The following is a 23,945-nucleotide window of genomic DNA, read 5'->3' on the forward strand; positions in this document are numbered from 1 at the left end:
CAGCGGGTGGAGGGGTAAAGAGCATTTGCCACTTCGTTAAATGGTAACATTAAGTGCTGACCCATGTGTCCTTTAGCATGTACTTGCACGTTTGCTAGATTTACGTGTTAAAGGGCAGAAGACAATAGATCTTGTAAACATGTATGTTTTAGTCAAGGGGCAATGGATTTCTATTTGGTTGGGTTAAAATTTAAGCCTATAGGATGGTGCCTTGAGTTACATTTTAATTTTCCAGAAAGATGTGTTAAAAGCAGACAAGACTGCTTCGCTGGGTGTTGGATTCCAAAGAGGCTTTTGTCATGCAGGAATCCAGTGAGCCTGCTGTGCTGGTCTCCTTTCTGGAAGCTTCTCAGAGCAACACAGTGTGTTCTGGCAGGAGGAGAAGGGTATGTTGTTGGCTTCCCTCTGTGGTGAGGGCTCTTGGGGTGGGTGAGAGGCCCCAGGGGTTGCAGAGGAGCCTGACTGCTTGGGGTTTGCAGAGGTGGGGCCTCTCCCTGAGAAGCCCGGACATACCCGGGAACTCCCTCAGACTGTTGGGAAGTCCTGGGCTGGTGCTCTCTCAGGCAAGCTGGAGATACTCTCAAAGCATGAGCGGTCGTGTTGTTAGCCCAGAAACAGAAAGCGCCTTGGATTGAGAACTGTAGAACTTTGTATTATGGGATGGTTTTATGACAGATGGTTTTATGACGTACAGGGAGGCTCCAAGTAACAAGGGGTCTCTGGCTTCGTCCAGCTTTGTGGGGGAAGAAAGCAAGCCGCTTGCCCAGCTCCTGAGATTTTGGTAATGTGTGTCAGCTTGAAGTTTTATCTGTCTTCTGTCCTCAGGGCTGGCTGTTAAGAATCCACTTAAGAATGCTTCACCATGAATGTCGATTTGTAAATATTTGGGAACAAGTCGGGTCCTCAGATTGTGAGGTGGTGCCTTTGTTCCTAGGGTTAAGTGAAGATAGGAGCTAGTTCTAAGATCATGTTCTAGGAGACCTGTGGTTTCTCTAAGCAGTGTGGAATAGTGCTGGGCAAGGCTGCTTAGCCCTGACCCATCCTGATGGGGAGCGGGGTGGGACAGCCCTCATGTGGACCCTCCATTGATCTCTTTTTTTTTAATTAAAAAAATTTTTTTAAAGATTTTATTTATTTGAGCGAGAGTGAAAGCGAGAGAGATCACAGAGCTCCGGAGAGGGAGAAGCAGGCTCCCCACTGAGCGGAAAGCCCAATGTGAGGCTTGATCCCAGGACCCTGGGATCATGACCCGAGCTGGAGGCAGTCACTTCACGGACTGAGCCACCCAGGCACCACCCCCCCCCCCACCATTGATCTCTTAAGCACAAACTCTTGTGTGCACTTCCTTAGCATTTTGGGCATTGACACGGAAATCAAGGTTCCGAGCTCAACGTTCCGAGCTCGTAAAACAAAGGCTTGGGCTGCTGAAGGTGCATTGGGGCACCCAGGTGACCCCACACAGGGGAATTCAGTTCTAGAAACCGTGCCATCCCCTGGGGCCTGACTCCCATGCCAGTCTACTGCCAGCCAGTCATGCGGCTCGGGGCTGGGATAACAGGGGAACTGTTAGTGGTACTTCACGTTGCTTATGTAAAACTGCAGTGGAGAAGCTTGGAGGACAGAATCTTCCCCATCAGGCCCTGCACACCACCACCCTCTGCTGGATGGAGCCAGAGCTCCCGGCCTGCCGAGGCGGCCTCTCTGTCCTTTAGCACGGCCATGTGCAGGGGCTCTGATTCCGTGCTCCGGATGGATTATAGAGTTGAAGCCGGCTTGCTCTTTGCTTTACCAGCGTGGGCCCGGTGAGCCTAGTGGAACAGGGAAGCTAAGGAAAGCTCAGGGCTCTTTCAAACGTGTCTGGCTCGTACTGGAATTATTCAGATGTCTAAAGTGTTTTTAATTCTTAAGATAGGGAGGGGCCCTGGGCCTTTTATTCTGCAGCAGAAGTGTCCTAGATCCTGGCGTTGTTTGGGGTGCAGGGACCATTTACATCCCTGGCTGGGCCATCCCTGGCTTTGTGACCTTGGCCCAGAAGCAACCCACTGCTCTGAGCTTCAATTTCTGTGTTATAATCTGGGAAGCATAATGAGTATTTGTTCCTGGCACTTAGCAGGCCCTGAGAAATAATCTAGGAGTCCAAGTCCTGTGCAGAACACTCACCTCATTCTCTCTGCAGAACCCAGTGAGGGCGGTCTGTTATTACCTGCATTTTACAGAGCGGAAAAGGAGGCACAGAGAGGTGAAGTCACTTGTCCAAAGCCACACAGTAAGTGGCTGAGCCTGGGGGTGAACCCTGGGGCCCACACATGGGGTACTGGGCCTGTAGGTCTCCTGTGTAGCACTGAGCCCCCGAGGAGGCACGCCTCCCCCATATGAAAAGCTGGGTTTACAGGGGTGTCAAGAGTATATGTTTTGGCAGCGTGGGGTATCACGTTTTTGTGTGATACACAGTGTGTATTCACTGCAGTGTGTATAAAACATCAGTAGCTTTTCACAAGATGAGATGGTGTTTGACACTAATCAGATGCAAAATAAAGCGGGGACCGTGTTTTCGAGCGCGCTGGCCGCTGAAGCAAGAGCAGACAGTGCTCCGTGCACCAGCCCAGAAGGCGCAGGTGAACGGAAGCTTCTCTGGGCGCCAGCTATCAGTCCTCGGCTAATTCCTGACCGTTGGAGCGACCTCTGCAGAAGTGAGGCCGTGTGTGTGCCGATAGGAGTCCGTCAGTCCTGTGGACGGTGTCCGTTTGCGGCTGTGAAGTTCAAGTAGGTTTTTGATGAAATCTTGTGGGTCTGTGCGAGAGTGGGAGCCAAGTAAATGTAGGCCGTGGTTTCTGCCTGCTTCTGATATGGTTTTGGAAACGAGCTTACAATTTTAATATGGATTTCCTCGTGATCCTCTCAGAACCTTGTCCTTCTGGTGATTTACTCTTGCCCACAGAGTTCTGTCTCGGCTTGGAGCCCGTCGGATGTGGATTGGGATCCCAGGCCTGCCTCCCCACAGCACCGTCTGCTCCCTGGCCACATGGCTGGCTCTGAGGCTGGAGGCCGGGCCTCGCTGCACTGCGGCATCCCATTCCCTTGCGGTAGGAGTCCAGGGGGCACTTGGTTTTATTTATTTACTTATTTTTATTTTTAAAATTTTTTTCAAGATTTTATTTATTTACTTGACACAGCGAGAGGTAAAGAGAGAGAGAGAGAGAGAGAGAGAAGAGAGAGTGTGCAAGCAGGGGGAGTGGCAGGTGGAGGGAGAAGAAGGCTCCCCGCTGAGCAAGGAGCCTGACGCGGGACTCTATCCCAGGACCCTGGGATCATGGCCTGAGCTGAAAGCAGATGCTTCACTGACTGAGCCCCCCCGCCCCAGGCGCCCCTGCACTTGGTTTCAATAAGTGCAGGGGATAGCTGCGACGTTCAAACTTTGTAAAACACCAAATGGATTGTATGGGGAAGAATGTGAAGAAGAATCTGAACTTACTGAGGCCATCGCTGAGCGGAGCATGTTTCCGATAGAGTGTGCTAAACTTGGGACTCTGGTGATTAGTGCTGTTCAGCTGAGTCACCGCGAGACCCCAGAGGCACTGTGCTGGCACTGTGCTCTGAGTCCTGCGGTGGTGGGCCTCCTCTGTCCTCCCTGCATGCCGATGGAGTCCTCGCAGCCCCACGGCCATCCCACGGGCATCTTTGTCTTGGCCAGGCGTCTGCCATTGCGGCCGTGGGCCAGGCTCTGTGTGAATTGCCACCTAGACTCAGAGTTAGCTTCTGGGATTTTCTGACCACTCTGCGTGGAAGCAGTGGTATCCCCATGTTATAGGTGAGAAAATTGATTCCCAGAGATCTTACGGACCCTGCCTGGGAGTCTCTCTTCTGACTGAATGCTCTGCTAGGAGATGCATAAGCAGTTTGAGCCTAAGCAGGGAGGCCCCACTGAAGAATGACGCATAGACAGGAGTGATGATGATACGGTGCTCAGTGCTCATCCAGCACAAAACATAATTCGTAGCACTCTCAGGCGGGGCTCCTCAGGGAAGGCTTCTTGGAAGTGGAGGCCCATTTAACTGGCTTACGGAGAAACAGAGCCTGACCCTGGGGCCTGAGGATATGGTTGCTGCTTTGGACAGTAGAAGTGGGGCACGCTTTCAGCTGTATCTGTTTTAATGAGTGACAACCGCACTTGGGTTACCGCTTGTTGTGAGCCAAGGAAAAGACACTGTGGAGCTTGGATGGTGGCCTTGACGGGGGCTCATGGCCTGCACTACAGGGAGGGAGCGAGGGCTCTGTGCTGGAGCCAGAGCGCCAGGGCCGGACTGCGAAGGCTCCCAGATGCCCTGCTGGCTGCTGTGCAGTCTTGGACTTCTCTCAGGGCCTTTCAACTTGGGAGACGCCTCGGGGCTCAATGCCTGGGCCCTGCGCTGTGAATGGCATCCACCTGAGTGTCCTGCCGGCTTGTGGCTTGGTCCCTGGGACAAGGCGCTAAGTACATCAAGGTGCGCGTGCTTGCAGGAGGACTGGCTCTCCCTGCCTGCCCGGCTGCTTTCCCAGCCTCGCGGGGCGGTGTCCGCGGCGACTCACCAGGGACGGCCTGCGGGGGTGTCGCAGCTGGTTGAAGCCTGTACAGCCCCCACCTTTGAACACCCACAGGGGCTACCAGGGAAGATGGGTGCTCCAGACCAGCTGCTTCTGGATTCCACTGCAAGATAACAGGTGGGAGGGCTTCAAGAAAGTGTTCCCTTAGACCTTCCGTCTGCCGAGTGTCAGGTCGTTGACACACACAGCTTCTGATAACTCACCACGGAGCTGTTTTAAGTTTAAAATGTTATCTCCGTTTTAAAAATGAGATCTTGTCTTTATTGATGGGATCAAAGGACTGGCTGCTGGTCACATAACCTGGAAAGCCGTGACCCTAGGAATTCTGGTTGTGCGCCCTTGGTCCATACCTCCCAGCTGGTTTGCAGGTTGGGGGGCAGGAAGGTGGACAGGTGCCACAGAGACTGGACCCAGAGGCCCGCCTCCCTTCAGCACTCTGACTTGTGAATCGCTCCTTCACCTGTGAGCCCCAGGGCCCCCACCCAGAAACTGGCAAGAGGGTCCTGGGTCTGCACCACAGGCCGTTGGAGGACCCGGGGAGCTTGGGAGTGTCCGAAAGCCCTGGGAGCACCCACATGCCTTCCATAGCAGGTCCGCACTCCCTGGCCGAGTTACCCCAGCACTCTGCGGGGGCGCGGTAACTAGGTCGTCGTCTTTGCAGCGCGATGCTAATTTGCACCAGACAGGGCCCACGTTTCCATTTAATGTGGGGTTGCCTTTGAGTTCCATTTTCTTCGCACTGTCCCGGAGGAAGTGCACATATGGGCGTCTCCTACCCATTTCTGGTGATTCATATGTAGTTGGGGTCCTTAGGGCATACAGGCCTCTGGTCTGGAGTGTCTGGAATCTGTTTACACATCCTGTCTTGCCTCTGAGAATTCCTTTCAAGGTCCGTGGCTCTCATCTTGATTTGATAACTCACTGCGAACGACTGCTTCATGACTACGCAGAGGTGTTGGGGTTACTACTGCCAGCTTCTACCCCCGTGGGACAGAAGACTGTGCGTACGTGTGTGTCCATGTCATGGAGGGACATTGGCCACTGTGTCTGTCGTGTCCTGTTTGCAGGAAGCAGATGGGCATCGCAGGTAGAGTGATGAGCGTTAGGGCCATACAGAGGGGTGGGCAGGGTTAAGGAACACCAGCAAGGAAGGCTTCACCCTACCCTGGGCGCAGGGGCATGGAGAGAGGGGGGATGCAGGAGAGGGGGGTGGCTTTCTGTGGAGGGGCCTGGTCAACCGGCGGTTATGACTGGTCTGGGCGAGAGACCGGGAGGCCAGGGCTTGGGAGGCTAGGGCCCGGCTTTCACTGCATGCGCCTCTGTGCCCCGGCTTGGTTGCTGGGGTGGAATGTGTGTGGATGTGTGACTTTCTGGCCGCCTGGCGTGGTTCCCTGCTTGGTGGGAGCTGATGCCTATGGGTCTATGGTAATTTGGGGTCTTGGTGAGGCGGCAGAAGGAAGGACCTAAGTCGGCCAGTGCAGCTGAGAACGCAGGCCGAGTGGGCTTTGTGGGTCCAGGATGTAGCTGTGACCGTGCTGCGTGGGCCACTTTCTCTTTTCCTGGGGTTGGCTGGTTTCCCGTTGTCTGCCAGGTGGCCTGAAAGCAACTGGAGGGCAGTCTGGACCTCTCGGTGTGTGCACGGTGGGGGCGCGGTGAGTGGGTGGATGAGGGAGGGGGCCTCGGTTAGATGGGGAGTCTGTGAACTGTGATCCCACGGCCCAGTGTCTGGCGACAGTGACAGCTAGCTCTAGAGCCAGACGCAGCGGAAGGAGCACAGCTGCGCTCTGGATCGGAGGGAGAGAGGCGATGCCCGGACCCCTTGTCTAAATGCAACATGCAGATCAGATTAAGGTTTTATCTGGAGCCTGGCTCATGTTTTGGTTATGAAACGTGAGAGCAGTGTTTTGCTGACCTGGTTTTCCTTGCTCAGTCTTTCCCCAGCTCAGTCTGTCCTGGGTTACTTTTCAAAATGAATGAGCTAACACCATATACAGGAGGTTCAAAACAAGCTCATTATCACCCCGGCGAGCCAAGTAAATAACATTTATCCAGGACTCGATTCCAGACACCACGGCCTGACTATTGGAGAGAATGACAGCCGTTTTACTTGTAGTGGTTCATACTTTTGTCCATTCCTTTAGGATCAGTTCTAGAAATTGTGGTTTGATCTTTCTGATGTCACCAAATGTTTGATGAGCTCTAGAAAATTCTCAGCTCTGGAATAGTCTGGGCTGGCCCTTAGAGTTTTTCCTGAATTTAGAAATCATCTTTCTAGTTTTGTTTCTGTCTGCCCTTTTTTTCCTGCTGTATGAACCTAAATTGTTCAACTGAATTCTAAAGGAAACTATAAAAGGGAGGGCCGACTTTAAAAATTATGAAAAGCTGATGCAGTAACTCTGTCACAGCAGAAATACCTTTAGCCAGCTGTGTGACCATGGATACTTCCCTCTTCCCCCACTTAGAACTGGGGTAGTGCTTAACCTTTTTTGGGTCATGGATTCCTTTGAAAATCTGGTGAAAGTAGGGACCGTTCCCACAAAAATGCGAAGAGACACCATTTTGTGTATACTTTAGAGATCTCCTAACACCTGTCCAGGGGTGATCCTTCTCAGCACCCCTTTCTGGGCCTCAGCTAAGGAACGCCTGTACCCTGCAGCATGGGCTGCCTGGTCTGTCTGGAAGCCCAGGGGGAGGGTGCTTGGCCAGCGGTCCGCCCGAGACTGTGTTTGGTAGTTCCGGAAGCAGGCGAGCAGCTGGGGCTGGTGCTGGCCTTGGGCTGGTCTCTCTGCCCGAGGAGTGTGCTGGAGGTAAACCCCAAGGGTGATTGTTGTGTCTCCTTGCTGTGCCCAAGACGAGCAGCAACAGCCGTGGACTTAGAGCCTGGTCTCGGGCACAGTGCGACTAAGGACCCGCATGGCAGTCTGCCATCTGAGTGCCTGTTGGAAACTGTTGTGATGGTGACGTTGGGATGCTCCAGTTTACTTTGTGGGGAAATGTAGGGTAGCTAAAATTAGCAGTGAGAGGGTCAAGTCAAGGTTGTCTGAAGAATTAAGCAATGTCACATTGAGATAAAACTTGGGAGTGGCTTTGTGGAATTCCTGACCCCAAGCCAGGCCAAGGTGGAAGGATCAGGCGTGTAGCGGCTCGTGTGACCTGGAAGAGGAGCCACCAGGTCAGACCTCTGCATTGGCATCTGTTCATCCTGTGGCCGGATGGGTACTGTGGCCTAGAGAGTGCCCTGGACGTAAAAATCCACGTTCATTGCACGTGGTGTGATATTGCATTATAATGTAGCATGTATTCTGTGTGTGTATTAGAGTAAATTGTATTATCTGTTCTTTATTTGGCTATATAATATGTATTGTCTATAATAGACACAGTTATAGGGCGTGTCGCATATGATATATTGTAATGTTGTATTATATAGTATAAGGTCACATCATAATGTATATTTTACTTATTTAAAATTCTTGGTGGGGAGGACATCCGGCTACCTGGGTTCAAGTTCTCCACTAGCTCATTTTCTTTCTTTCTTTTTTTTTTTTTTTTAAGATTTTATTTGTTAGAGAGCGAGAATGAGTGGGGGGAGGGGCAGGGAGAGGGGGAGAAGCCGACTCCCTGCTGAGTGGGGAGTCCCATGCAAGGCTCAATCCCAGGACCCCAAGATCATGACCTGAGCGAAAGGCAGATTCTTCACCGACCGAGCCACCCAGGCACCCCACCACTAGCTCATTTTCATTGACGTGACGGGACAGTGTGGTTCACAGGAGGACCATGGTCCAGTCTGAAGCTGCACCACCAGGAATTCTCTGGACCCTTTCTTATGTCCTGGGCCTGCTAGGCAGAGAAGGTGCTTGGCTGGCTCCTGGTAGTTGTGGGGTCAGCAAGGGGCCTGGTGTGCCGTGTTTCCCTGCCAGGCTGGAGGACCCAGGCCTGGGGTTTTCTCTGCAGAGGCCACAGCCACTGGGCCCCTGCAGGACTCTGACACATGGCCACTTTGCTCCCCTCGAGGCAGGATGCACGCTCTTTTCCAGGGTGTCTCTCCCCACGGCGGCAGCCAGCTGCTTGGCAGGATAGGCCAGCTCTTCTGAGCTGGGAAGAGCCCAGAGTCGTACCCATTTGTAAAATCACCTCTTCCTACTCTTCAGTCAAACGCAGAGAATGCGGCGTTAGTATGAACAGTAACTGATAATACTCAGCAATCTGCTAACCCCATCTGCAGCCCTAAAGATTAGAATCCTGTCCTAATGGGAAGCCATGAGTCAAATATCGTGTGTGTGACTCCACACGTTACTCTAATGGTCATGTATTATATATGGAAGCTGAAGTAAAGGATTTTGTTTTTTATGTATTTACTTTTTAAAAAGTGATTTCTGCACCCAACTTGGGGCTTAAACTCACAACCCGAGATCAAGAGTCGCATGCTCTACCGACTGAGCCAGTCAGGCGCTCCAGCTCCAGTAAAGGACCGTTTTATTTTTATTTATTTTTTCTCAGGGAACGTGCTTGCGAGGTGGAGGGAGGGGCAGAGGGAGAGAGAGAATCCTAAGCAGACCCCACGCTGAGCACAGAGCCTGACCTTACGACCCTGAGATCATGACCTGAGGAGATCATGACCTTAGCTGAGATCATGACCTTAGCCGAAATTGTGCATCCGACACTTAACCAACTGACCCAGCCAGGCACCCCAGTAAAGGCCTGTTTTAAACTGAGGTTTTTGATCAGGCCGGTTTTGAATTTCTTCAGTTAAAGAAACAAGTACAGCCCTAGAGCCACACCTCCCAGTGGCGGCTGCTCTGCTCCTTTCCAGACCATGTCTCCCAGAACGGGTGTGCCTGTGCGCGCCCCTGTGCGCGTGTTCCCGTGTGGGCGCGCGCGCTCCTTTCCTTGGGTCGGCCCACCAGCGCCAGCTTCTCCGGGTGATGGACTCCGATGTCTTGCGTGGCCAGGCAGTTCTGGGTGCCTGTGTCCGGCTGCCTGCCTCACAGGGAGGGTTCCCTCCAGAACTCAGGCATGGAATGAAGCTCTTGCGTCTCCTCTGATCCTCTCTGCTTTTCCCAGCCCAGCGATGACCTGGCGCTGGGAGGAAGTGCCGAGGCCGAGCCGCTGAACCACGGTGGCCGTGGTTCTCCCCACGCTTCTAATCCCGCATCTTCTGTGTGCTAGACTTGGTGCTGCCGTTTCCTCACCTGCAAATTGGGGCTAATGATAGGATTCCCTGCGTTGGAGTGTGTGAGGGCTCAGTGTGTGTATGTGTGCGCGTGTGGCATCTAGAATCGGAATTGGCTCATAGGAAGGACGTTCAGAGTTGCAGCTAGTTATGTCCCCACATGAAGCAATTGAAGATGCGTGTCTTTGGGGAGACTTTGCAGTTCCCAAGAGAAAGGGGGTGGGGGAAACTGGAATTTGCCTTTCTTTTCTGGGGGCAGTCCACTCCTATGTTGGAGGGGCAGGGCCAAGTTGGGCTGGGGGAGGGAGGCCTGGGGGCACATGCGGCTGCCTGTCCTGGCAGGTGCAGTGGGATCAGAAGGGGGCCATCAGAACGAAGCTGTGCGGGAGCCCGAGGTTCTCATGGACGCGGTGTCTGCGTGGTCGGACCCTCCTGTGTGCAGGCTGGGCCCCTGGTGCTGTGGGGGGCGCTAGCTTGGGGTTAGGGACTTGCCTGGGAGAGGAAGTCAGGAACTGGTAGGAGAGGTGGATGTGTGGGGTAGGGGGTGGGGTGGCGGTCAGAAAGGAGCTGCTGACGTAGCCTAGGCTTGGAGTAGCCTAGGTGTGAGCCGTGTGTGGGCAGAAGACAGGGAGAGAACCCTGGGAGTCAGGGGCCTTGGTGCCTGTGCCCTGGGAGGCCTGAGGGCGTCTGGCTGCTGGTACCATTGGTGCTGGAGATGCTGGGCGTGCCACCTGAGCTCCGGCAGAGTGGTGGTACTGGTGAGCCTGCGGGAGCCCTTGAGGAGGGTGGTGGGGCAAAGGGGGCACAGTGGACCTCTTTTTTTTGTTGTTGTTGTTGTTAATAGACTTAGCAGGTACTTAAAAGGACAGGCTCTTTAAACAAATCCATCAGTAACTTTCATATTTGTAGTTAACTGTCCTTAACTGGCTGCTCAGCCAGCTAGACCAGAAGGCCAGCGCCCTAGCTGGCCAGGGGCATTCCCTGGAAGGAATTTGGAAATCCATATGTGCCATGAAGTGTTCATGAGGGGCCTTCGAAGGACCTTGGAGGAGGGAGGCTGGGGACGGCAGCAGCCCGCTCTCCCTACCCCATGAGTCGGTGTGGGTTGTTGCCTTGTGAAAACAGCAGCGTGCATCCAGGTGACCTCACCTGCCAGGCAGTCAGGGCAGCTGAGTCATGGTGCTGTAAATTATATCCGCAAGGAAAGGTTTGTTCGCTGCGGTTATGTCTTCTCCCTGTTAAAATTAGTCTTGAAGACAGAGTGAGGTGTGTGGAGTTTATAGCGCGTCTATTATAGGCTTCCTGCCGGCCCTGCAGGCCTTTCTCCTGTGATGATATTGCCCTTGGTGTGTGGTTTTAAATTGTAGGATCAAAGCTTGTGGAAATGCAAGAGAAGGGACAGGTGCTTGGTTCCTACCTCCCCGTGGCCTGGGGAGGTAAGCGGCTTTCTCAGGGTCCTGCAGTGGCCTGGGGGTCCTGCTCTGCTGCCGGGCCTGATACCCGTAGGGTCCGGTGATAAAATACTAGCTAAGGGCGGAGCCCTGTGGCAGACGGTGAGCACCCCCCTCTCCGTCCCTCCCTTGACCTCAGACTCTTGCTTGAATTTGGCTGGCTTCGCTGCGGGTGTGAGTGGTTTGTAAAGAGCAGTTCCTTCTCTGTTCCCCGTAGCCTTCAATTTACTTGGGGAAGGTGTGGACAAGCTAGGATGCAGTGGTGGTGAGGGGAGGGCCACCAGTCAGTGGACAAGCAGAGGAGAGTCCCGTGGCGAGCGGGAGAAGGGTCGTGCTCCTGTGGTCAGGCTTGTGAGGACGGCGGGAGCAGGAACCCAGCTCAGAGGCAGATTAATGCCATCTACTGTTTTAAATGCGCTTTGATGGGGAAACACTTGCTTTTTTTTAAAAGATTTTATTTATTTATTTGACAGAGAGACAGCGAGAGAGGGAACACAAGCAGGGGGAGTGGGAGAGGAAGAAGCAGGCTCCCAGTGGTGGAGCCTGATGTGGGGCTTGATCCCAGAATGCCGGGATCACGCCCTGAGCCAAAGGCAGATGCTTAACGACTGAGCCACCCAGGCGCCCCGGGAAACACTTGCTTTTGAACTGTAACTGTTACTCTGCTTATACTATCTCCTTATTCTGGAAAAGATTGAAGCCGCTTTAAGTAGAGAATGTACGTAAGAGGCACTTGTACAGATTCAGGAAAGATGTGTTTGCAGGCTTGCCACATGCTTCCCTTGCTCTGCCTTGGTCCGGGGCTCACACGCGCACTCGCGGGGTGCCTCCAGCCTGTGTGCTTCCTGGGCCGCAGACGGAGGGCCTCCGTAAGGGCCGGCTGACAGGCCATGAACCTCCGCCATTCCTCCTCCTCTGGCCCTACGTCCCTTGTTTCTAGAGGGATCGTGAGCTCAGACCCCCACCTCCTTGGGAGCTAGGTGGGGCCACAGGCAGAGATGTTGGGGGCCTGGTGCCAGGGCTCCCTTAGGGCCGGTGCTGGGCCTGTGTCCCTCATGCCCCGCTGAGGCCGCTCTCGCCCCAGAGTGGGGGGATCTGATTGGGGCTCCCCAGTGAGTACTGGCTAACCCAAGGCTGCGCGTCTGCATGCCCATGCCGGGTACGGCGTACGTAGTCAGGGACAGAGGAGCCACCACGGACTCCGGGGCACGAGCCCGAGTGACCCCCACTGTGACCCTCCCCTCACGCTGACAGCCTTGGTGCTTTCCTGAGCAGCAGTGCCTCGCAGATGGCCAGCGTTAGGACTGTAGCGGCCTCTGTCCAGGACTTTCTGCCTTGTGTCCGAGGCAGTACTTTTGTATCCAGGGTGAGCACGTCCTTGGAAAAGAGCTTATGGGAACATGGGCATGGATGTGCAGTGACTGGAGTGTGGGCCTCACCGTTTGAAAGAGAACTCGGAGGCAGGCTGCGTCCGTGGGGTTTATGCCCCCGGAGTGTGCGTCCTTCTGCACAACAATGGGACACGCCCTGGCCCGGGCCAGGCACCCGTCACCCCGGGGCGTGGGGGGCAGCCTGTGTTCCAGCACAGGCCAGGGCTGGCTGCAGCGTGAGGGCACAGCTCTGTGCTCAAGATGAGAGCTGGAAGCCTTTGAGGTGCCGTGACCTGAGGAGGGCCTGCTGACGTTGAGTGTGGGTCCTGGCTCAGTGGCTGCCATGACAGAGGACTTCACGCCGAGGGCCATGTGGGGCAGGCGGGAGCTGAGGGCTCCTTCCCACCAACTGGGGGCCACACTGGAGGCGGTAGGGTGCAGGCAGGCCTAGCAGGAGCTGTCCTGCGGTGGGGAGGGAAGCCCGCTTCGGAGCCGGCAGACCCTGACCCCGCGTGTAGCCCTGGTTCTGGTTCCACGCAGGCCTTAGCAGCCCACCCACCGTGTCAGAGTTGGCCTTGCTGGGTTGTGGGGGTGGGGTGGGCACACAGCACAGACACTACATGGATGGTTCTTTCCTCCCACGGGAGGCCACGGTGGGGACAGAGAGGAGTCCCTGGGGTGGGGAGGGGGCTAGCGCCCGGGAGGACCCAGCAGAGGGTGTGAGAAGCTCCTGCAGCCCCGCCCTACTCACAGAACGTGGAGTAACACGGGCCCACTTGGCGTATTGGATTAGGTTTTTATCCCCCAGGAGAGTAACCAAGTAAACAGAATAGAGTTTGTTTGGGCCACTGGCCAAATGAGAAATATTTTGGATCTGGTGACCTCTTTCTTTGGGTCACTATTCACTGTGGAAGGTTTTGACCCGTATTGCATTTCAGAATAGGAAGAACGACTTATTTTTCAGCGTGGCAAATAAGGAAAAGAATGAAAGTCTCTTGGAGTCTCTGCTTCCAGAGGCTCCCCTGGGAGGAACATTTTTATAGACACCAGACGTCCATTCCAGCCCCGGCCAACTTTCCATGCTGCTGGCGGGGGCGTGCCGAGGGCCAGCCCCTCCTCTCCTGAGCCTGCGGCCAGTGTGCGGCGCCTGGCGCCTGCCAAGCCAGGGCCCTTCCTCCCCCAGTGAAAGCATCACCTGCCCCCTCGTCCCCAGGTCCTGGACCCTGTCTGCCCAGCTTCCCCTGGGGTTGTAGTCTCTGCTGGGACTCTTCGCTCATGGATCACAGACCCCTGCGTTTTCACAGTTGAATTGCAGCAGGTCACCCAATCGAAGGTCACCCTCCTAATTGAATTTCAGGGTAAAGTGCTTGTATAGTTAAAAACCAATGAAGAAAATAGGACTTAAACCATTGGTTTTGTTTTGTTTAAAGATTTATTTATTTATTTGAGAGGGGTAGGGCAGGGGTGGAGTGGGGGGAGGCAGAGGGAGAGAGAATCTCTAGCAGACCACCCCCCCCCCCCGCAGCGTGGGGCCTGAGGGCTCGATCCCATGACCCCGATCATGACCGGAGCCTAAACCAAGAGTCAGACACAACTGACGGAGCTGCCCAGATGCCCCAACTTAAGCCATTGTTAAAGCAAGTCCATACCGTTGAGATGAGCATGAAAACATCCTGTCTGACTTTCTCGTTCATGTGTCGTGGCGTGGGATGCAAAAGAGCAGGGCTTGGGCTCACAGAGACTCTGTGAAGCACTGGTGTTTGGGGCTGTCCCTTTTCCTCCTGTCCTCCAACCCCGGGACTCAGGTTTGCACACACGGTGCCATCGGTCTTCTGGACTGGAGTGCACACACGACGTGGCCTTTGTCTCTGTTGTCATCTGTCCCTTGTGCCTTCCAGCTGTGGAACTGCCATTGCAGGAAGATCCCCGGAGCCCCGCGTGTGGGCGGCTGACCGAGTGCAGCCCCCTTGGTGCCCTTGTCTGCTGGGCCCCCGGCACTGCCCTAAAATGCAGGCAGAGCCCGAGCTGATGTTGATGCGTGGAATGTCTGGAGAGTTTGAGACATTCTGGGCTGCGGTGTTAAGAGCTCCCTTGTTTGCCCTTCACTTTGCCTTCCTCTCCTGCTTGTCTCAGGGTGCTGGGCCGGAAGCTGTAGATGGGCCTAGCACTTTGAGGCGGACGGGGAATCTTGCTGCGCTATTCATCTCTGGCCTGCTTGAAGGCAGGCTGCTGCTGGCATCCCTAGGAAGAGAAAGCTAAGTGCCCCCTGCTTCTCCCAGCGCCTAGGCCCTTTGGTAGCCTTGGGGCATCTTAGGCTTAACTCCTTCCTGAGAGGCTCTGTGCAGGCCCAGGATGTGGGGTGTCGTTTGGTGATGAGGTTGTGAGTTAGAAGTAGTGGTGGCTTCTGGTGAGTTTTGGATACAGCCAATGGTAGAATAGCAGCCTTCCCAGGGGTGGTTGGGGTGGTTAAGTGCCCTTGGCCAGAAACACCTGTTGGCCACGTGGCGTTGGGTAAGAGGCAGAGGTGGGCTGGCAGATCTGTGCCGGACAGGGTGTCTGGCTCCCATCGAGCAGACCCTGTCCTGCCACCTCTAGTTCCTGTCTCATCTAGCTTGTCCCACTTCCGCATGCCCAGATGAGAAGTAACGAGCTTGAGGAGGAAAGGACGCTAGGTCAGGCCTTCAGACCTGTGCTACCTGTTCAGAAACCAGGGGACACAGCTGACTCGTGTGACATCTGCAGGGGCAATGTGGCTGAGGCAGAGGGAGGCCATGGTTTGTAGTCAGGGCCTCGGACCGATGAGGACTAGTGTGGGCTAGTGTGGGTTTGCTTTGCCTGAGGGGTGAGGAAGGCGAGACCAGAGGGAGCAGGAAGAGAAGCACTGAGGGGTGGGTAGCGGGAGGAGCTGTGCACAGAATGTTCTGGCCATACTTCATGCTGGGGATACAGCAGCAGGGAACACTGAGGGGCAGGGAACACTGAGGGGCGGAAACGAGTTCAGGAGGGTGCAGCTGGGGGGGAGGGCTGCTCTGCAGGGGCAGGCAGTGACGGCTCTGGCCAGGAGAGCGGGGCCAGCAGGTGACAGGAGTGCTGTCATCGGCCACAGAGCCTGCCTGCACAGTGCTGGCAGGTTCCTCTCGTTGATGGCGGGCAGCACACACACTCGTTCTTCACACCTGTCTGGGACCTGTGGCCGGTTTTCAGGAACCTGGAGGAAGCCTTAGCAAGGGGGCACCTGGGAGGGCAGGAGAAGTGTGTGTCAGGATCAGCTCTGCTCACAGTCACTGTCATCGATGCTGGGTCCCTTGGCCTCTCAGGCGCCATTTCTCCTCTGAGGTTTGGGTGGGGCTGGACCGTCCCCAGGGGTCTCACCAGCCCTGTTGCTCTTTGACCTGCAGCAAGATATGTTTCTGGATGCTTGTCCTGTTCTCTTATTTGTTCCCTGAAGCCCCCATGGCTGACCCAGGTCAAGCCGAAGCTCCTGCCGCTCCCTTTGCACTGGTGGCCCCCTCCCTGAGCGCCTGCTGCCTTCCGTCTGCTGCAGACCTGGACGGCACCTCTCCACTCCCAGGCTTACCCGCCGCTGGGCTCTGCTGGCCCCTTGAGAGTGTCTCCCTGGGGTGAGCCCCTGCAGGGTCAGGTCCTCCTGTTGGAAAATGCCCAGCACATAGCACTGTCCACAGCGGAGTGAGCCAGCTGTCCTGCCCCTGCCGATAACAAGTCTCAAACCTCTGTGCCCACCCTCTGCACTGTGCCTGGGCCTCTGAGTGCAGCCACCCCAGGGTCGGTCTAGGCTTGCCTGCTGCCCTCCATTGTCACGTGGGCCTCCTCCCCCTGACACCCTGGGGGGAGGGGGGAGGTCTCACTTGCTGTGCCTTTGAGTGACACAGGTTCTCTCCCCACTAGCCCTCCCCCCTCCCCGGGTTTTAGGTGCCTTGAAGGGAGGGACCCTATCCTAGACCAGAGGTGGCTTCCTTGTGTCCCTGTTGCCTGCCCGCCCTACAGGTGGCCCGGAGGGGGTAGTCCTGGTCACTGAGCTGACCGTCACGTCCTCAGTGGTCAGCGTTGTCGTGCTGCAAGGTCCGGTGCAAAGGGGTCCATGGTATTCTGGACCTAATGCACATGTAACCTTCCTTTACAGCGAAATCGCCGGCTGTGCTTACTTTCTGATAACTGAGTGGAACCACTTTTTAACCTAAATTTTTGTTTTTCCAAATTTTCCCTTTTAGTGACAACTCTGGTAAAAGTTCTCATGAAACTTTTGTAAATATTAGATTACTCGTTTATTTTTCAAGCCATTCAAGCAAAAATTAGACCATGTTTGGTAACTTAAATTCTGTTAGATTGTTCTCTGCTCTTGTGATTTTTCTCTTTCAGGGCTACACACTGTGATGTAGTTGAACCAAGGATTTGGTTCCCCCAGGGAGTTTTCAACACTCTTATCCAAATGTAATCGGGGGTAACCACTGTTTTACTGCGAGCGTTTAAGGGTGACGGCAGCTCCCTTTCCCGAGAACCCGCAGGGTTTAGGCTCCTTGGCGATAGTCCACACTGCCTGGTCCCCCACATGGTCTCGAGGGGTTGTTCCCGTTGTAGATGGGGAGGTGACGGCTGAGTGTCTGAGTCTGCAGTCACGAGAACACCGTGTTAATGATTCAGGACATCGTGTGGCCCGTCTCTCCACCCTGCCGTCCACAGTCCTGGGAGGAGGCATAACTTGTTTCACTCGGGGCTGGGAGGACATGCAGCACACTGCTTTGTTCCAGAGGAGCGTGAGGAGAACAGAGCGTGGCCTTGGAAGATGGAGGGGGTGGGAGTCAAGGTCCCTGAACTGGGTCTTAAAGGGGCCGTGGTGGGCGAGGCTGCGCTCCGCAGGTGCTCAGTCCCTCCGGCCCACCTGGCTCGGCAGAGCCCTGCACCCAGTGGTCTCCCTGAGCTCGTCCCTTGCTGGGGAAGACTTCTGTGTCACCCACGTGTCACCTGCGTGGTGGCTGGCTTTGTTCCGAGCTTGCTTCCAGTTCCTTTTGAGTTGCAAGCTACTGTGTTTAACATAAAAAGACCCCCACAGGTGAAGGGAAGGGTAAGTGACATCTGGAGTCTGTCGGGAAATTGGCAGCACAAACACGCCACACGCCCACCCATCCTGGCCTGGGGGGCCGGCTGCTGCTGATGGCCGGTCCGCCATCCCCTCGCCTGCTGCACTTGGCTACCCAGGCTACTTAACTGTCTTCCAGGAAATTAAGTTTAAATCAGATTGAAGCTATGATGCTCCTTGTTCTTTTCCATCCCAACAATTATCTTAAAATCTCTCCTTTTAATTAACTCAATTTTCCAGGTCTTTCTGTAGGCCGGGCGGTTTGTTTGTGGAGGGCCTGGCACTGGGCCCCCGATTGGGAGACAGGGCTATAGCCCTGCCCTCCGAGGCTGGGCGGCCCCAGCACGGGTAGGGTAACAAGGACTTGGCCGCCCAGCCTCGGCACAGCGCTCACAGCGCAGGGCAAGGGCCCAGCCCCCTCCCCGTCTGCTGGGGCAGCTTGCTACCCTCTGGCTGGAGCCGCTCCCTTTTTTTTTTTCTTTTTAGAACTGCTTCTTTGGCAGCTTTCACTTCTCCTGTAGGCACGTCTCAAGCTAATATTTATCCTGCAAAGTATCTTAAAAATGCTGGAGGGCGAGTATTTGTGGAGAACTTTATCAATCTTTGAAAGAGCATTATTGTGACATTGATAAACTGAGGCACTGTTTACAATAGGCAGATTGTGTTTGAACTTGCAACCTTTAATTCACCAGTTAGTTTTTGTTAACAGATGGAGTTGTTTTGGCTGTTCTTGTAAAGAGGTCTTTATCCGTGTGGTTTTTGTTTGTTCCTGGGAGCATTTGGCCTGTGCTGGGGGAGGGGAGACCTGGGCGGCTCAGGCTGTAATACATTCAGGTGTTAACTCATTTTATGATCAGCAGGCTTTTCAGGAATGTGGACTTTGGTGCTTGAAGCCCTACCTCTTCATGATTTGTCTCTTTAAAACTGGAGGTGCCTTCTTCCAGAGCGAAAACTGGCCTCCCCATGAGCAAGATCGTGGGGGCAGGTGGTATTGTTTGCGTGGTCAGGAGGTTTCAGATCTGGGGAAGAACAACACTGAGAGTGAACTTCTTAAAAACTAAAGTAAAATCTTTCGGGGGGTGGGGGATGTTACTTTTCAGTAAAAGGAGTCACTTCCTGGATCTTCTCCTGAACCTGTTTCCTCCACCTGGCAGCCCTTTTTGACTCTTGGGTGAGTAAAATGCCTCCTGGTGTGTTGGCGGCGGAAGGGCCCGGCTCCCACAGGGCTGCACGTTCCCTGGCCCCAGCCTGGTCCTGAGGGTGCCGGGGACCAGCGGTGGGGGCCGGCGTGGGCTTGGGCAAGAGGAGGTGAGAGGCAGTGCCGGAGAAGTCTGGGTCCTGCAGGGTGTCACACAGATGCAGCCATGGCTGGTGGGGGCTGGCCAGGACTGGAGACGGAGGCCTCTCCTTGGGGTTGGGGGAGCCTGGGCAAGGGCGTCAGGCCGTGCGGGGTTTTGTGCACCTGGCCTTGTGGTTGCGGCGGGGGGGGGGACAGAGGAGCTGAGGTGGGCTGCCCTGGAGGTGGTGAAATGTGCAGTGGGTGCCTCGCAGAGGTCACAGTGGCGCCTGTGGAGTCTTGTTTGTGCCCTGCAGGGAACATTAGGGACCGGCACTTCCTTCTGGGTCAGCTGACTCACGCTAGCCTGCTGACTTGGTATTCCTCCTCTGTCTGCTGGTCTCTGTCTGTCTGTGTCTCTCTGTCTCTGTGTGTGCGTGTGTATCTCCGCCTGCCTCCCTCCCTCCTGACTCACTCCCTGAGCTGGGCTGAATGTGTGGCTGTGCGAATTTGCAGCCCCATCTGCCCCAGCGCCTGTAGGCTTCGAATGTGTCAAAGATTGGTGGTTGGCTGAATTGTCTGGGGAGGCACTGAGTACCTACAGGGGCAGAAACCCCATTACCCTGCTGATAGGACTTTTCAGGTCATTTCTAGACCTCATCTTACATTATTTACTTTTATTTTGGCAAAATAACTCTAACATGAAATGTACCATGGGAACCATCTTTAGGGTCCTGTTCAGCCGTGTTAGGTCTGCGTCCTCAACGCGGTGCTCCGTCGCCGCCCTCTGTCTGCAGAACTTTTGCATCTTCCCAAAGGGAAACTCTGTCCTCCTTTCATTTATTTTTAATGCATCTGCAAATCCATCTTAACCAGTAAGGTCCTGTGGTGGGTGCTGCTGCCGTCCAGTATTAGGGCTATCGGAACCAAGGTCCCCAGGCTGGCCGGAGGGACACATGGGGCTGTGCGCAGCAGAGCTGATCTCAGGTGGAAAGTGCTATATGTAGGGCGGTGAGGTTCTCGTGAATTGCCATTTTCCTCCAGTAGATGTAAAATCTGACTTGTTGAACCCCGTTTGTTGTACACTCAGGTCCTGCTGTCGGGCTGAGTTTATGGAAAGCAGATGTCACCCGTTTGGGTATCTGAGAACTGCATTGTGCCCAGAGTAGTTTGGTTCTAGTTAACGTTCCTGGGGCTTCAGTCCCACGAACTTCTGACCAGCTTAGTGGCCAGGTACTCTTCCTTTTGGGGGAAGGCGGCAGTAGTTCTCTGTATGGACTTCCCCGGGGCCTCCTGCTTGAACATTCCAGTCATTATCTGACTTGCGTCAGCATTGGGTGCAGCTTGCCCACCTCCCAGGATGGCACAGGAGGAGCCTGAGGGCCACACTGGGCTTCCTGTGTGTGGATGTGCACTGTCGGGGGTGGGGGGGAGGTGGTACGCTTCGCTCCACGGTGCTCTCCTGCATTGCAGACTTCTGGGGAGTCTGGGCTTCCCCCTCGCTCAGGGAGGCCCAGGCTTGAGCCAGGTGCTGTGTTTTTGGCCGTGTTCTCTGCACTGGCTGGAGGCAGCCTTCTGCTGGCTTGTAGATGGTAATCCAGTCCTGGAGGGCAGTGCTGAGAGGCCCCGGGGACGTCAGCACCCACAGATTAATGAGCAGGAAGGGTGCCTGTTGGTGTTGTCAGCTGAGAAACACACATGAAGCTTTCGGCCTCAGAGCCCAGTGCTGTCTGGGTTGCAGGCGGGGAAGGGTGCCGTACGTCACCTGGACAAGATTAGTTTCTTCATCCCATGGGGGCCTGTTTCAGACCTTGATGCAGGGCTTCTCTGTCTCGGCTCTTAACCTGAAGAGAAGAGGAAAGAGTGACTCCTTTCTCCTTGATGGGCTCAGGGTCTGGTAGTCCGGCTGACCCGGGAGTACCCTTAAATGGGAGAGTGTAATGAACAGAGCAGGTGGCATTGTTAGAGGCGGGTGTTTGACCTCAGTCCGGTGGGGAGAAGGCTAAGTCCAGCAGAGTGAACCTGAGTTATGGGGGTGGGGGAGGGCAGTAGGGGCTGTGGGCTGGAAAGCCGTGTGATTGTGTTTGGGAACTGGGGTAGATGCCTAGTGAAGAGCCACCCAGGAGGTCCCATAGGAACGAATAGCCTCCATGCACCAAAGCATGTGGGCGGGTCTGCTGCTTGCCTGGGTGGGGTTAGGGCACAGTCTGTGTTTCCGATGTTGAGGGCGGGTTGGGAGAGGCTTCTGCGATGGGTCCTGGTCGTCAGCTTGGCATCTGTGCTGATTAAGGGGACCGGCCAGCAGCACTGCATCCACAGGCGGCTCTGCGGACCTGCCTCTGTTGGCACCGTCTGGGCCGTGCGAGATGCGACTTTGTGATTGCAGAACACTCCTGCATGTCCCCCCACACACCAAGATCTTAATCTGCGTTTGGAGAGGACAACCAGAAAATTTATTTTTAAAGATAATTTACTGTGGTTTTTTAAAAAGATTTATTTATTAGTGAGAGAGAGTTGTGGGGTGGCTAGAGGGAGAGGGAGACTCCCAAGCAGACTCCCACGGAGCCCTACATGGGGCTCCATCTCATGACCCTGACACCGTGACCTGAGCTGAAATCAGGAGCCACCCAGGCTCCCCTACTGCTTTTTTTTAAAATTTTTTTTTTAAAGATTTTATTTATTTATTTGACAGAGAGACAGCCAGCGAGAGAGGGAACACAGGCAGGGGGAGTGGGAGAGGAAGAAGCAGGCTCCCAGTGGAGGAGCCTAATGTGGGGCTCCATCCCAGAACGCCGGGATCACGCCCTGAGCCGAAGGCAGACACTTAACGACTGAGCCACCCAGGCACCCCTCTTTTAAAATTTAAAACAAATTTAGGTCCTACAGAAGCAGACTATAACTACAAATCACCCAGATATAACACCTTTTTCTTTGTTTCCGTACCTTAAAAAAAAACTTTCTAGGATCATACTGTGTACTTGATTTGTAAGCTGGGTTTTGCACTTGATACTGGGTATAGCTCCACGTCAGCTGGGAGCCCCGCAGCAGAGCTCTGTCTGGGTGCGCGACACCTTATGCACGGATGCTCCAGGGTTTCTGGCTGCGTCACCGCACGCCTGTGCCTCTGTTTCCTTGAGACGAGTTCCAGAGGGCATTAGAGTCCAAGGGAAATTCACGTTTTGAAGTGTTGGGTCCACAGTGACCACAGCTTCTGTTCTTCCAAAGTCCTTTTCGTGGCGCCAGGACCATCCTTGCGTGGGGACAGTCCTACTTCCCTTGAACACTTGGGCTCACAGAGTCCCAAGGGAGCCCCGGTTCTGATCTACCTTGTGCAGATGGCGGGAGGGTTAGTCATTCAGGTAGCAAACTGGGTTTCTTCCTCACAGAAAGTCGGGGAACCTCCAGGTTAAGGGGTCTGTCTTGTCTGCGAGGTAGAGTCTCATTTTCCCGTCCCCCCTTCCCCCTTCTGTAAGAGTTGCTCTCTGCTCCCAGCCACTTCCCTGGGCGCCTGGATGGGGTCCTGGACTTTGTCCTGCGGAGGGGCATGGGGGCTCCCCCACGGGGTCCTGGGACCCCGTTTTCCTTGATGTAAAACCAACCATAGGTGCTGTGAGGGGTTTGTGGGATGGAGGGGTTTATGAAGGGCGTGGACACCCAAAAGACTGCGTTTTTAGTGGCTCAGCAGTGAGTGCTGTCTCGTTTTTAGTGGCTCAGCAGTGAGTGCAGACACAACCCATCCATCTGTGAACGTCGCTGACCTGCATCTCTGGCTTCAGGTGCATGGAGGGAAGCAGAGAATGCTGGCTTTGTTGCTGTCGTTGTACTTCCTAAAAAATAAGAGTAAATTTAGCTCCAGGCCATATATAAAGTACATATAAGTTCTTCTCATTAACCAAAACTTTACCTTTTTTAAGAAAACTGGTTTTGATTGTGCTGTGTCTCAAATATATTTCACACTTCCCTTCTTTAAAAACTGGCATTTTGTGTTCACCTGACCCGTGGCCCATAATTCAAGTCATTCCATACTGTTAGACGGTCGTTCCCACTTTCTAACTTCTGTGGCTCTGTGGCCTTCTTGCCTTAGGATGAATGTAGAATCTGGAAACTGCTTTGGTTTGGTTTTACATGTAAATGCCAGCAAAAGGTTCCATTGCGTCTTGGCAGAGTGGCTAGTGGTTCTCCTTCATTCTGCCGCCAGCTCTGAGGTCAGTCCTCGCTGATGTGTTTGTAATGTGAGGAGTTTGTATTTTTATGTTTTACTACCATTGGGTGGTTAGGAGCGTTCTGCAGCAGCTTGCAGCCTGCCTGCCTCTCTCGTCCACGACCTGGAAAGGAGTCCATCTGTACCTGGCTCTGCCCTCAGATGGAGACGGTGCACGTTCAGAGAAGTACTCCAAGTGTTGGCAGTGGTTGCCCACTGGGCATTTCAGGCGGTCTGGAGGCTTGCTTTCCCTGCGCTCGCCAGGGTTCCCGGAGCTGTGCAGTGGACGGCCGTGCTCTTGTTTCCATGGCAGCCAAAGCTTCCTTGGACTCCAGTGGTTTGCTAGGAACATGTAGAAGAAGGGCAGGGGGAAGAAAACCACTTGCTGCTTTTTAATTAACAGACAAAACCCATCCCACTGAGTTGATCATGCAAATCTGGGAAAGCTCTCTAAAGGTCAGAGGTACAAAGTATTTATAGGAGAAAGTCTCTGTATTTTAGCAGAAGGCATATGTTCCAGGGACTGTCCTCCTCTGGGGGCAGTTTGTCCTCATTCAACGTAATCTCCTCCAAAACGGCCTTGCGCTTGCTTTCCGAGGGTTGGGTGCTGGCTGTGTGCTCCTTCGTGTGAGGTAACAGCTTGTCTTAGTACAAGATGCAGACGGATTCTGTGTAGAGGGGTGCTTGATGTCGGTCCTAATGCCTTGCCCCCCGAAATTGAGGAAGACTAATTACTATGATTTGATCCAGCATTCAGAATATTTACTGTCGCGTAGACTGTCCATGGAGTCTGCCGATTTA

The 23,945-nt window shown here is 54.4% G+C and overlaps 1 protein-coding gene across 4 annotated transcripts in view; it reads left to right on the top strand.

Annotated features, from left to right (window-relative positions):
• Nucleotides 1–23,945, top strand: part of SLC45A4 (solute carrier family 45 member 4) — a 74,569-nt gene that overhangs the window by 5,348 nt on the left and 45,276 nt on the right. For 3 of the 4 annotated variants that reach the window (XM_045778117.2, XM_045778116.2, XM_045778115.2), the window contains exon 1: nt 18,071–18,838. The exons of the other annotated variant lie outside the window; for it this stretch is intronic. The gene's annotated coding sequence lies outside the window, so the exon portion shown is untranslated. Of the gene's footprint in view, nt 1–18,070; nt 18,839–23,945 lie in introns of those variants that run through there. 4 annotated transcript variants of the gene reach the window in all.

Source organism: Ursus americanus, chromosome 9 (assembly GCF_024610735.1).
Source record: "Ursus americanus isolate L20-20 chromosome 9, mUrsAme1.1.p, whole genome shotgun sequence".
NCBI lineage: Eukaryota > Metazoa > Chordata > Mammalia > Carnivora > Ursidae > Ursus > Ursus americanus.